This window comes from Doryrhamphus excisus, linkage group LG4 (genome assembly GCF_037039965.1).
Source record: "Doryrhamphus excisus strain RoL-2023G ecotype Guam linkage group LG4, RoL_Dexc_Guam_v1.1, whole genome shotgun sequence".
Lineage (NCBI taxonomy): Eukaryota > Metazoa > Chordata > Actinopteri > Syngnathiformes > Syngnathidae > Doryrhamphus > Doryrhamphus excisus.
The window spans coordinates 19,655,403-19,666,530 of NC_136360.1; the positions used below are offsets into that span (position 1 = coordinate 19,655,403).

Here is an 11,128-nt window from a genome sequence, read left to right on the forward strand (position 1 = left end):
GACACCGTCAATATACCATCAAAGGTTCTCCTACTTGGCCATGTTGAGCAGGAATGCTGGTGGAAAACAAGCAAGATGCCTGGATTAGCCTGCTGCTCTGTTTAATGTAACTTTCAGGTACAGATGACGTGTCCACCAGGTGGTGTATGTGGTGCAAGACGCAGTTCTCTGATGTGCAGTCCAGTCCTGCGCATTTAAAGGCAATGAGAGGCATTCATTTGATCGGTTGAGATTACACTCGCTGTGTTAAACCCTCTCCCACCTTCTCCCCTTCCTCTTTGCCACTTGGGCTGGTGGGAGGGACTGGGGCGTGGCCGCGCTGTGCTGCGCCTTACTGCGCTTCTTACAAAAATTGCAAAGTGCACCGTTGTGCTCCTGGTCTACGAAATTAGAGCCCATACTTGGAAACTTTTTTCGGATAAAGTTGTCACAAGTAGAGATGCTCCAATCGATCGATCAATATGATCCAATTTCTATCAAAAAGCACATGAATGTAAGTTTAATTAAATAAATAAAAGTTTATCCATGTGCTGGTATTGGTGCAGCAAAACCCTGACCCTGATTGCAGCATCCCTAGTCCCAAGAATAAAGTCCAAATTTTGCAATAAATATTGTAAATATGACAAGAAGAAAGTTCAAAATGGTTAGAAAAAAGCTATAATTTCATGAGAAAAAAGTCAAACTATTAAAGGGCTCATTTTCAGCCCTTTGTATCAAGTTGTGGAATCCAATAGAACAGCTACACAAGATAACCCACACCTTTCCTTGGATTTTCCGAAACGGCCCGCCTTCAGGCATGCCTTTTCCATTGTGATTGGTCACACTTCCAAGTGCTCCTGAGGACTTCCGGACTAATGCCAAACCCTGCATTCTTATTTTGTTGTTATAAGAATTGATAATAAATGCATGTCTCTATTTTAAAAACAAATAAACTGGTAGACACACTGATTGTGGTGGAAATGGCTATTAGCAACTCCAGACATCGGTGAGCTTGTCAATGCACACAGACAATCGCTTAGTTACATGAAATAAACAATTTTAGGACACTGATAAATTGTTACTTATGGTGTGCACTTCTGACTCTTCCACATGACCAGGTGGGCTTCAGTTTGGCAGTGTATGCTCTAGCAAAAAAGGGGGGGGGGAAAAATGTTATTTTACAAGAATAAAGTAAAAATATATTAAGAGAAAAAAGTTGTAATTTTAGTTGTAAAAAAAGCAAAGTCAAAATGTAAAGTGTAAAGTCCAGATATTATGAGAATAAAGTAATAATGAATAGAGAAAATATACAAAAAAGTATAAATGGTAGGAAAACTGAAGATATATTTGAATTTTTAAATGTAATGTATACATTACAATAAATAATATATATATATATATATATATATATGTAGTAAAACATGTTTTATTCTCTTATTTTAGCACTTATCCATTAAATTAGTAGATAAGTTAGTTTATAATAGTAACAAAACATGATGGTTTTCCATTTTGCAGTTTTCCCATCCAAAAAGCATGCTTGCTGTCCAATTGCAGTTCCAGTGTCACCTAAGAGAAGAGTGTGTCAGATGCATAAATGGAGCAGGAAAAACGGGGGCAAGGATGTAAGCGTGAGGCCCGATGAGTGGCGACTGAGCCCCAAATGGCAAAGAGATGTTGTGCTTGCACTCTCACTGCAATAACCGCAGTTTTATTAATAAAAATAGAGCCTGGAAATACTAGATGGAGGCACTGAGAGAGGGAGAATGGATGGATGAGAGGTAAACGGGGGGAAGGGGGTGGGGGTTAATGGTTAAAGTACATGAGAGGGTGCAAGCTGGCCAGGATGAAATGACCAAAGCGGAGACACTTTCTGTCCCATTTCAGCACATCTCTTCGCCTTAATGCTTACAGAGCTCTCATCCATCGTCTCGCACACACACAAACGCCCCCACACACACACAGACACGCACACATACACATCACTTATGTAGACCAGCTAGCATGTCCTAGCATGTCCTCACAAACTCCTCGCAATAAAAGTGTGGAATGTCAAAGGTTGTCCGAGGCTGTAAATACCTCACCTGAAGATTCCATGTAGTCACATTTGAATGAAAATAATCATTTGGAGTGCATGAGAAAGTGGAAAGGCACACCTCTCTTTAAAAGTGGGAGAACAAACTCTTATGTACTGTCCACTGATTGAACATTAGGAACGAGAGAGTACACCACTATCTGTATCCGTATCCGTACTTGGAGTGGGCGGGGCACAAACGCAAGTGGGTGGGTTCAACTGAAAATTGTTAAACCTATAAGGGCTAGATGTATTGAGTTGCTGAGTTGCTGTCTGTGCAGCGAAATATACTCGTTTTATACTTATATCCGGCAAAAATGCACTCTGTAACGGATACGAGTCCTTTTTTTAGTTTACATTTTCATTTTTTTCACAGAAATATTCATGATTTTTTACAAGATTTGCAACCCTGCAAATTTTGCAATTTTGGGGGAGTTAATTTGAGCTTTTTTTCCTCAGAAAATTTAAATAAGCCTTTCTTTGGTACCCTGATTACAGTTATTCATTATTTTGGATTTTTCATATTTTCAGTTGATTATTTATTCCATTTATTTATTACTCATTTTTTACTATCCAATCTAGAATTTAGACACTACAGACAGATTATTCCTGACATAGTTAAGATCAATATTAATTGTAGTTATTTCATGTATATATTTGTGTATATATATATATATATATGTATATATAGTATATATATGTGTGTGTATATATATGTATATATATATGTATATATATATATATATATATATGTGTGTATATATATGTATATATATATGTATATATATATATATATATATATATATATATATATATGTGTGTATATATATATATATATATATATATATATATACAGTGCATCCGGAAAGTATTCACAGCGCTTCACTTTTTCTATATTTTGTCATGTTACAGCCTCATTCCAAACTGAATTAAATTAATCTCTTACCTCAAAATTCTACACAAAATACTCCATTATGACAATGTGAAAAAAAAGGGTTTTTTGACATGTTTTGAATTTATTAAAAATAGAAAACAAAAAAATCACATTTACATAAGTATTCTCAGCCTTTGCCATGAAGCTCAAAATTGAGCTCAGATGCATCTTTTTTTCACTGATCATCCTTGAGATCTTTCTACAGCTTAATTGGATTCCACCTGCAGTAAATTCAGTTGATTGGACATGATTTGGAAATATAATAACTGTCTATATAAGGTCCCACAGTTGACTGTGCATGTCAGAGCACAAACACCAAGCATGAAGTCAAAAGAACTGTCTGTAGACCTGCGAGACAGGATTGTCTTGAGGCACAAATCTGGGGAAGGATACAGAAAAATTTCTGCTGCTTTGAAGGTCCCAATGAGCACAGTGGCCTCCATTATTCGTAAATGGAAGACGTTTGGAACCACCAGGACTCTTCCTAGAGCTGTTCGGCCTTCTAAACTGAACGATCGGGGAAGAAGGGCCTTAGTCAGGGAGGTGACCAAGGCCCGGATGGTCACTCTGTCAGAGCTCCAGCGTTCCTCTGTGGAGAGAGGAGAGCCTTCCAGAAGGACAACTATCTCTGCAGCAATCCACCAATCAGGCCTGTATGGTAGAGTGGCCAGACGAAAGCCACTCCTTAGTAAAAGGAACATGGCAGCCCATCTGGAATTTGCCAAAAAGCACCTGAATGACTCTCAGACCATGAGAAACAAAATTCTCTGGTCTGATGAGACAAAAATTGAACTCTTTGGTGTGAATGCCAGGCGCCATGTTTGGAGGAAACCAGGCACTGCTCATCACCAGGCCAATACCATCCCTACAGTGAAGCATGGTGGTGGCAGCATCATGCTGTGGGGATGTTTTTCAGCAGCAGGAACTGGCAGACTAGTCAGGATAGAAGGAAAAATGAATGCAGCAATATATAGAGATATCCTGGATGAAAACCTGCTCCAGAGCGTTCTTGACCTCAGTAGGCTGGTCATGTACCTTGACCATATAGACAGTAGACAATAGCACACAGCCAAGATCTCAAAAGATTGGCTTCAGAACCACTCTGTGAATGTCCTGGAGTGGCCCAGCCAGAGTCCAGACTTGAATCCGATCGAACATCTCTGGAGAGATCTCAAAATGGCTGTGCACAGACGTCTCCCATCCAACCTGATGGAGCTTGAGACTTATTGCAAAGAAGAATGGGCAAAACTGCCTAAAGATAGGTGTGCTAAACTTGTGGGATCATATTCAAAAAGACCTGAGGCTGTAATTGCTGCCAAAGGTGGATCAACAAAGTATTAAGCAAAGGCTGTGAATACTTATGTATACGTGATTTTTTTGTTTTCTATTTTTAATAAATTCAAAACATGTCAAAAAAACCTTTGTTCACATTGTCATAATGGAGTATTTTGTGTAGAATTTTGAGGTAAGAGATTAATTTAATACAGTTTGGAATGAGGCTGTAACATGACAAAATGTAGAAAAAGTGAAGCGCTGTGAATACTTTCCGGATGCACTGTAAGTGGCTAAAAGTATTATTATAGTATTATTAAAAGGGGCTCTTATGCTCATATTTCGGCCCTTTGTATTGAGTTGTGGATGTCACAATCGGGCTTCACCCCCTCGTGACAGCTCGTTTAGTTCCCTTTTTGCCTCTAGTTTTCCTCTGTTCCTCGTTCGTGCCCTTATATTGTATTCACTTCCTCGGTTGCTCTGTCCTGTTTTTCGTTCCTTTCAATTATCTCCCGCACCTGTTTCTTATTTTGTGTTACCTATTTAGTTCAGGTGCGCACTCCTTTGTTGTCGGTTCATTGCCATGTCTTGTGTTTCAGTTTGCCATGCTACTGCGTCATCTTGCTGCATAGCATTAATAAATACATTTTACCTGCATTTGGGTCCTCATCTCTGCATCCAGGGGTCGAACCACAAAGCTCAAAAGCCGCACCGTGACAGAATGAACCGACCAGACAAGGACCTCGCGGAGATGAATTTCTGGACCCTGCAGATCTTTAAGGCAATGGAGGAGGAGTGTGCAAAGTTCACTCCAGAGGAGCTGGAAGACATGGTGTGGGGGCCGGACGGCATGCTTATCCCCATCGCGTGGGTGTACCCCGGACCCGGCGCTGACACACCAGCCCGCCGACGACGCACGTCTCGGCCGGCACCAGCAAGGCTTCAGCGGGCGAAGCCGTCTCCTCCCTCACCTCCGTGCCAAGCCGGGGTGCACCCCCCGCTCACGCTGCTTCAGAGTGCCGGCCTACGATCAAGCGCAAAAAGGCTCCCACTCTATGTAAGCACGCCCTCTTCCGGATCCCTGTTGCCTTCTGTGCACGTTCCCCTCCACTGCCCAAGCCATGCAGCTCCAAGGTTCCCCAAGACCCGGCTCCCGTGCCAAGCTGCGTGACGCCCCAGATTCCTCCTGTGCCCAAGCTGCGCAGCCCCAGGGGTTTCCAAGACCCGGCTCCCATGCCAAGCTGCGTGGCGTCCCGGATTCCTCCTGTGCCCAAGCCACACAGCTTCAATGTTCCTCAAACCCCGGTTCCCGTGCCAAGCTGTGTGACACCACAGATTCCTCCAGTGCCCAAGCCACGCAGCTTCAAGGTTCCACAAACCCCGGTTCCCGTGCCAAGCTGCATGACACCACAGATTCCTCCAGTCCCCAAGCCACGCCGCTTCAAGGTTCCACAAACCCCGGCTCCCGTGCCAAGCTGCGTGACGCCACAGATGACTCCAGTGCCCAAGCCACACAGCTTCAAGGTTCCACAAACCCCAGTTCCTGTGCCAAGCTGCATGACACCACAGATTCCTCCAGTCTCCAAGCCACGCAGCCTCAAGGTTCCACAAACCCCGGCTCCCGTGCCAAGCTGCGTGACATCCCAGGTTCCTCCTGTGCCCAAGCTATGCAGCTTCAAGGTTCCACAAACCCCGGCTCCCGTGCCAAGCTGCGTGACCCCACAGATTCCTCCAGTCCCCAAGCCGCGCAGCTTCAAGCCCCAGCAACCCCTGGCGCTCAAACCCAGCGGCTTGATGCTCCAGACACCTCCAGAGCCCAAACCCCGTTTGAGTTCCCTTGTAGCGCCGGTCCGGAACTCAAGACCCTCCTCCAGGTCCCCCTCCTCCCGTCCCTGGTTCCACATCCAGCGGCATACGGCATCTGGAATCCGCCTTTGGAAGGGGGGTTGGTACGACCAGCTGTGCGTCTGAGGATGCACATCACACCCCGTCCGTGGACTGTGGTGCCCTCTGCGGGTCGCCCGAAGAGGAACAGCCTCTTTGCCTCCAGCAAAACCGGTGTCAGGTGTCCGCTCTTCCATGGCGGGATGCCGCTCCTCCTCTTCCGGTGTCCGCTCTTCCACGGCGGGATGCCACTCCTCCTTTTCCGGTTTCCGCTCTTCCACGGCGGGATGCCGCTCCGCCTCTTCCGGTTTCCGCTCTTCCATGGCGGGATGCCGCGCCTCCTCCTCCGGTGTTCGCCCTTCCACCCTTCACCCTTCAGGCCGCCCTCCTGCGTGGCCCTGCCACCCTGGCCGACCTCCGGAGAGGTCCGGCCAGCAACCCACCTCCGGCCCCCCTGCCTCCTGTCCCTCTTTGCCTTTGGACTTTTTAGACGTCTAGGATCCGTCCTTGAGAAAGGGGTACTGTCACGATCGGGCTTCACCCCCTCGTGACAGCTCTTTTAGTTCCCTTTTTGCCTCTAGTTTTCCTCTGTTCCTCGTTCGTGCCCTTATTGTGTATTCACTTCCTCGGTTGCTCTGTCCTGTTTTCCTTCCTTTCAATTATCTCCCGCACCTGTTTCTTATTTTTAGTTCAGGTACACGCTCCCTTTGTTGGTTCAATGCCATGTCTTGTGTTTGAGTTTGCCATGCTACTGTGTCATCCTACTGCATAGCATTAATACATGTATTTTACCTGCATTTGGGTCCTGATCTCTGCATCCTGGGGTTGAACCACAAAGCTCAAAAGCCGCACCGTGACAGTGGACTCCTATAGACTCCATCATAACCAGCACAGAAAGTGTTGTAGTTCTTCCAAAATCTGCACATATTCAGTGGTATTTCTTGGGATTTTGTGGTTCTTGAAAAAACGGACTGTTTTAATGTATTCCACCCACAGCCCGCCTCCAGGCACGCCCACTCTGCTGTGGCTAGTCACACTGCCGTGGGGCTGCAACAGTTTTTCGAACAATTTGGATACCTTGATTACAAAAAGTAGTTGAGGGGGTTTTCCACGTTTCGAATAATGGCTTACGTCACCAACGTGCCTACATCACCCACGTGGAGGACAAAGAAGCAAGTGGGTGTTTGAAGACGCGGGAAGATTGAAGCGGCTCGAAAAAGTGTCAAGACAACAAAGGACAAGGAAAATCAAATGTATAAAAAGACAGAAAATGTGGCTAAACAGCAATTGAAAACAACATAGTGGCGTGCATCAGTTTCAACGCTGCGCTTCACAGTCTCTGCCGCCGCTGTGCGCCAGCAATGAAATCCCAGCGGTTGCTAAAGGATAAAACAAGTAAGATGCACACACCTTTCACAATTGGCACTAGTACAATTGGCCGCTATGTTGTGTGGAAAAGTGACTTGTTTGGTTGTGCTGTTCATGCCATGAATGCCATTGCAATAATGTATTTTTCTCATGGACTTGTTAGTTCATTTATTATTGCGTGACTGGGTGACTTGTGGTGTCATTGGCTCATGTTTTTGTTGTGTTACCTTCATTTCGGGACTTACACTATGTACTATACCATTTAAGAAATAAAACACTCCATTATATAAATAATTCAACCAATTGCTCCTTCATTACTTAGTCAAATGTTTCTTTTTTTTCTTGTGAATTTATTATTTCTCTTGTCACGTTCCGGCTTAGGAGCTTTGCGGTTCGACCCCAGGATGCAGAGAGGAGGACCCAATTACAGGTAAAAATGTCTTTATTGATGCTATGCAGCAGAACAATGCACTAGCATGACAAACTCAAACATGGCATTGACCCGACCAAGAAAGGAGCGTGCACTTGAACTAAATAGGAATCACAAATAATGGGAAACAGGTGCGGGAGATAATGGAAATCAAGTGAAAACAGAACAGAGCAACACACGAAGTTAATACAAAATAAGGGTATGAACTCGGAACAGAGGCAGAGAAGGAACTAAAAGAGCTGTCACGAGGGGGTGAAGCCCGATCGTGACATAACCAAGCAAAAATATGTTTTATCCGATTACTTGATTAATCGACACAAATTTCTGTAGAATACTGGATTACTAAAATATTTGATAGCTGCAGCCCTACACAGCAGAGTGCATAGAAAGACTTCCGGTTTATAGGTGTTGAGTTGATGGTTCCCTTAATAGCAGATTATTTGAATCAGGCATTAACTGTTTTATTATGAGTAATGAGGAGTTGCGTTCAAAAACACCACATCATTTAAAATGAATTCAAATGTTTTGAGTGAATTTTATGGGATTCATGCATTTCATGAAATGCAGTAAAATGTCCTGAGCATTAAGGGTTACAAAGTGAGTGACAAGAATATCCACTTATTGTTTTTGCATTTCTGTTTTAGACCGGGGTCACCAACCTTTTTGAAACAGAGTGTTAGCGGGCTATCAGTTTGATACACACTTTAACTATATGTTATTGTGAATAATGAATGATATTCATCTACCCTTAGCTAACTAGCTAATATCAATTTGTGGCAATGGCTAACTTAGCTCAACAGTTAGCAAACAGCTTGGTGTCTGAATCTCAACAAACTCCAATATCAAAGAGTGCAAACAGCGTCTAGCATTGAAAGAATGAGGAATAACCATGTTACTTACGTTTATAAGCCACAATGTTAGTTGAACATCAAATTTTACGACAACTCTGACACCTCGGCGGCTGCTGTGGCACAGTCAGGTGCCATCTAGTGTTGTAAATGGGAACTGCATTTAATCATGTTCACGTAAAGAGAATGGACACTAGTAAACTAGTCTTTTGTACAATTTTAAAATATATTGTCCTTTCCAGTTTACATGTAATAGTGATTTAAACAAGAATAACAACGGGAAAAAATGAGATGCAGCTCACAGGAAGTGGTCCTATTTGGACTATTTACCATTACTATTTTACTATTTTTTATTTAACAGGCTGCCAGGAGACTTATGTGTTCTTAGGAGCGACCTGGTCCAAGAGGGTACCGTGTTGTGATGTCCAGGGTGTCAGTGAAAGCATCTTGTGATCTGTTAGTGTTCCATAACGAATCACACAACTGTTGATGTATTCAGCTCAGAATAAAGTTAGAAAGAGGTGACAGAGTCTGTGGGACTCTGAGGGGAGCGACACTGTTTCGCCGTTTGACGTCATAACAGAGAGAGGTGGCTCGCCATGATGCGCATGTGTTAATTATGATAATTAATGAGAAAAAAAATTGTTACGCCGTAATTTTTGACAGCCATAATTATTATTATTAATAATAAAATTATTATTAAATTATGGAAAACACATGTCACAGTTATTGTACAGCCAACCAAAGCACCCAGACGTTGGGGACTCAGATGAAGTGGTTGTTTAGAATTGGGACACTATAGACAGATTGCAGCGGAGAATCAAAGTAATTATCTTTACTTTTGTGTGTGCAAACAACTCTGTCCAATACATTGTTTTATGGTTGACATTGGAAAGGATTATTTGGCTTTCCGTGTGCAGGTAAAGATGTGCACTGTAGCTAAGACTAAAATTGCGTACAACATGCACATTATCTTGTTAAATGCAGAGTAACGTATCCTTCAATGCACACGCATCCTCTCTTGTGGTCACACACGCATACCCCTCATAAACACACATGTGCGCGCGCACACACACACACACATCTGGCCTCCTTGTTAGTGCTTCCCAAGTTAGTGGTAGGGTTGCACTAAACAGCCCGGAGCACGACCTTGTCTTGTTAGAGAGGATGCATGTATAATAAGAGGAATACAATAATAAAAAGTGACCTACTTGATGCATCCTGATGTGATTTACATGCTCAGCCTGAGCGTTCTTAACAGCGAAACCTCCCCAAAACGCTGCTGATGGCGCCAAAATGCGGATGCTGATGTAGGTATGGACACGCTGCTGATGCGGCGGGGATGATGATCACCTCTGGCGCGCAGCATCTGCTCCGTGCATGCGGCTCCTTTTGCCAAAGTGCTGCAAAACAGCTAAGAAGCATCCAATGGAGTCAGTGGGAGGATGAGTCTTAAGATGCAAGAACAGAAGCCAGAGCAGAAAAAGACATTTACAGGTGTAAAGGGTACCAGGCTGTGTGCGCTGGTCAGGCTGCGCGTCCTGTCAAATGGAGCTCAAGTGATCCAATGTGTGTGAATGGATACTGAGGGTGATGCGAGCTCTGTGAGGTCCAGCCCCCTCTTCACTCTCTCACTCTCTTTTCCCTCCATTAGTCTTCATCTCTCTGCATGGAGGACCACGGTGACGACTCTCTAAAAGCTTTGCTATTTTGGATGAGGGGACACTTTGCCAAGCATTTAGGGGCTCCCTCTTAAAACCACACACACAGACACACAAAAACACACGCACCTTCTTCCAAGCAGTCTGCAGACTCCGACCTGAATTGCTGAATGATTGAAGATGTCATCATGTGACCTGGGACAAATAAAAATGTACAAAAAATGTGCATGTGGCAAATGCTGAATTTCAAATATCCAGGGATCCCACTATGAATTAAACAATCTTCATCTTTGATTACTTAGAAATGTCAAATTTTTGCACAATAAATTTTTTAAATATTATTAACACCAAAAATATATGGTGTTACGAAATATGCAGGGATCTATTGTAAAATCAGCATCACCAAGTACATAAAAAGTGACATTTGTGATAATTAAAAAATATTTTAGATTTAATAGATTTCTCATATATTTCCAATAGATTTCAAATGACAAATATTCTCTGACCAAAACAAAATCCATAGATTTGTATGTTGCCAATGCTGAATGTGTCACGATTGGGCTTCACCCCCTTGTGACAACTCTTAGTTTTCCTCTTTTCCTCTGTTCCTGGTTCATGCCCTTATTTTGTATTCACTTCCTGTGTTGCTCTGTTCTGTTATCCGTTGCTTTCCATCATCTC

The 11,128-nt window shown here is 43.4% G+C and overlaps 1 protein-coding gene across 3 annotated transcripts in view; it reads right to left on the bottom strand.

Annotated features, from left to right (window-relative positions):
- Window positions 1-10,352, bottom strand: part of LOC131129439 (cadherin-24-like) — a 71,910-nt gene extending 61,558 nt beyond the window's left edge. For 2 of the 3 annotated variants that reach the window (XM_078790345.1, XM_078790343.1), the window contains exons 1-2: window positions 10,282-10,352; window positions 9,998-10,200 (exon numbers count right to left, since the gene is read on the bottom strand). The gene's annotated coding sequence lies outside the window, so the exon portion shown is untranslated. The remainder of the gene's footprint in view (window positions 1-9,997; window positions 10,201-10,281) is intronic. The other variant, XM_078790344.1, reaches the window with a different exon arrangement.
- Between the last annotated feature and the right edge of the window lie 776 nt (window positions 10,353-11,128).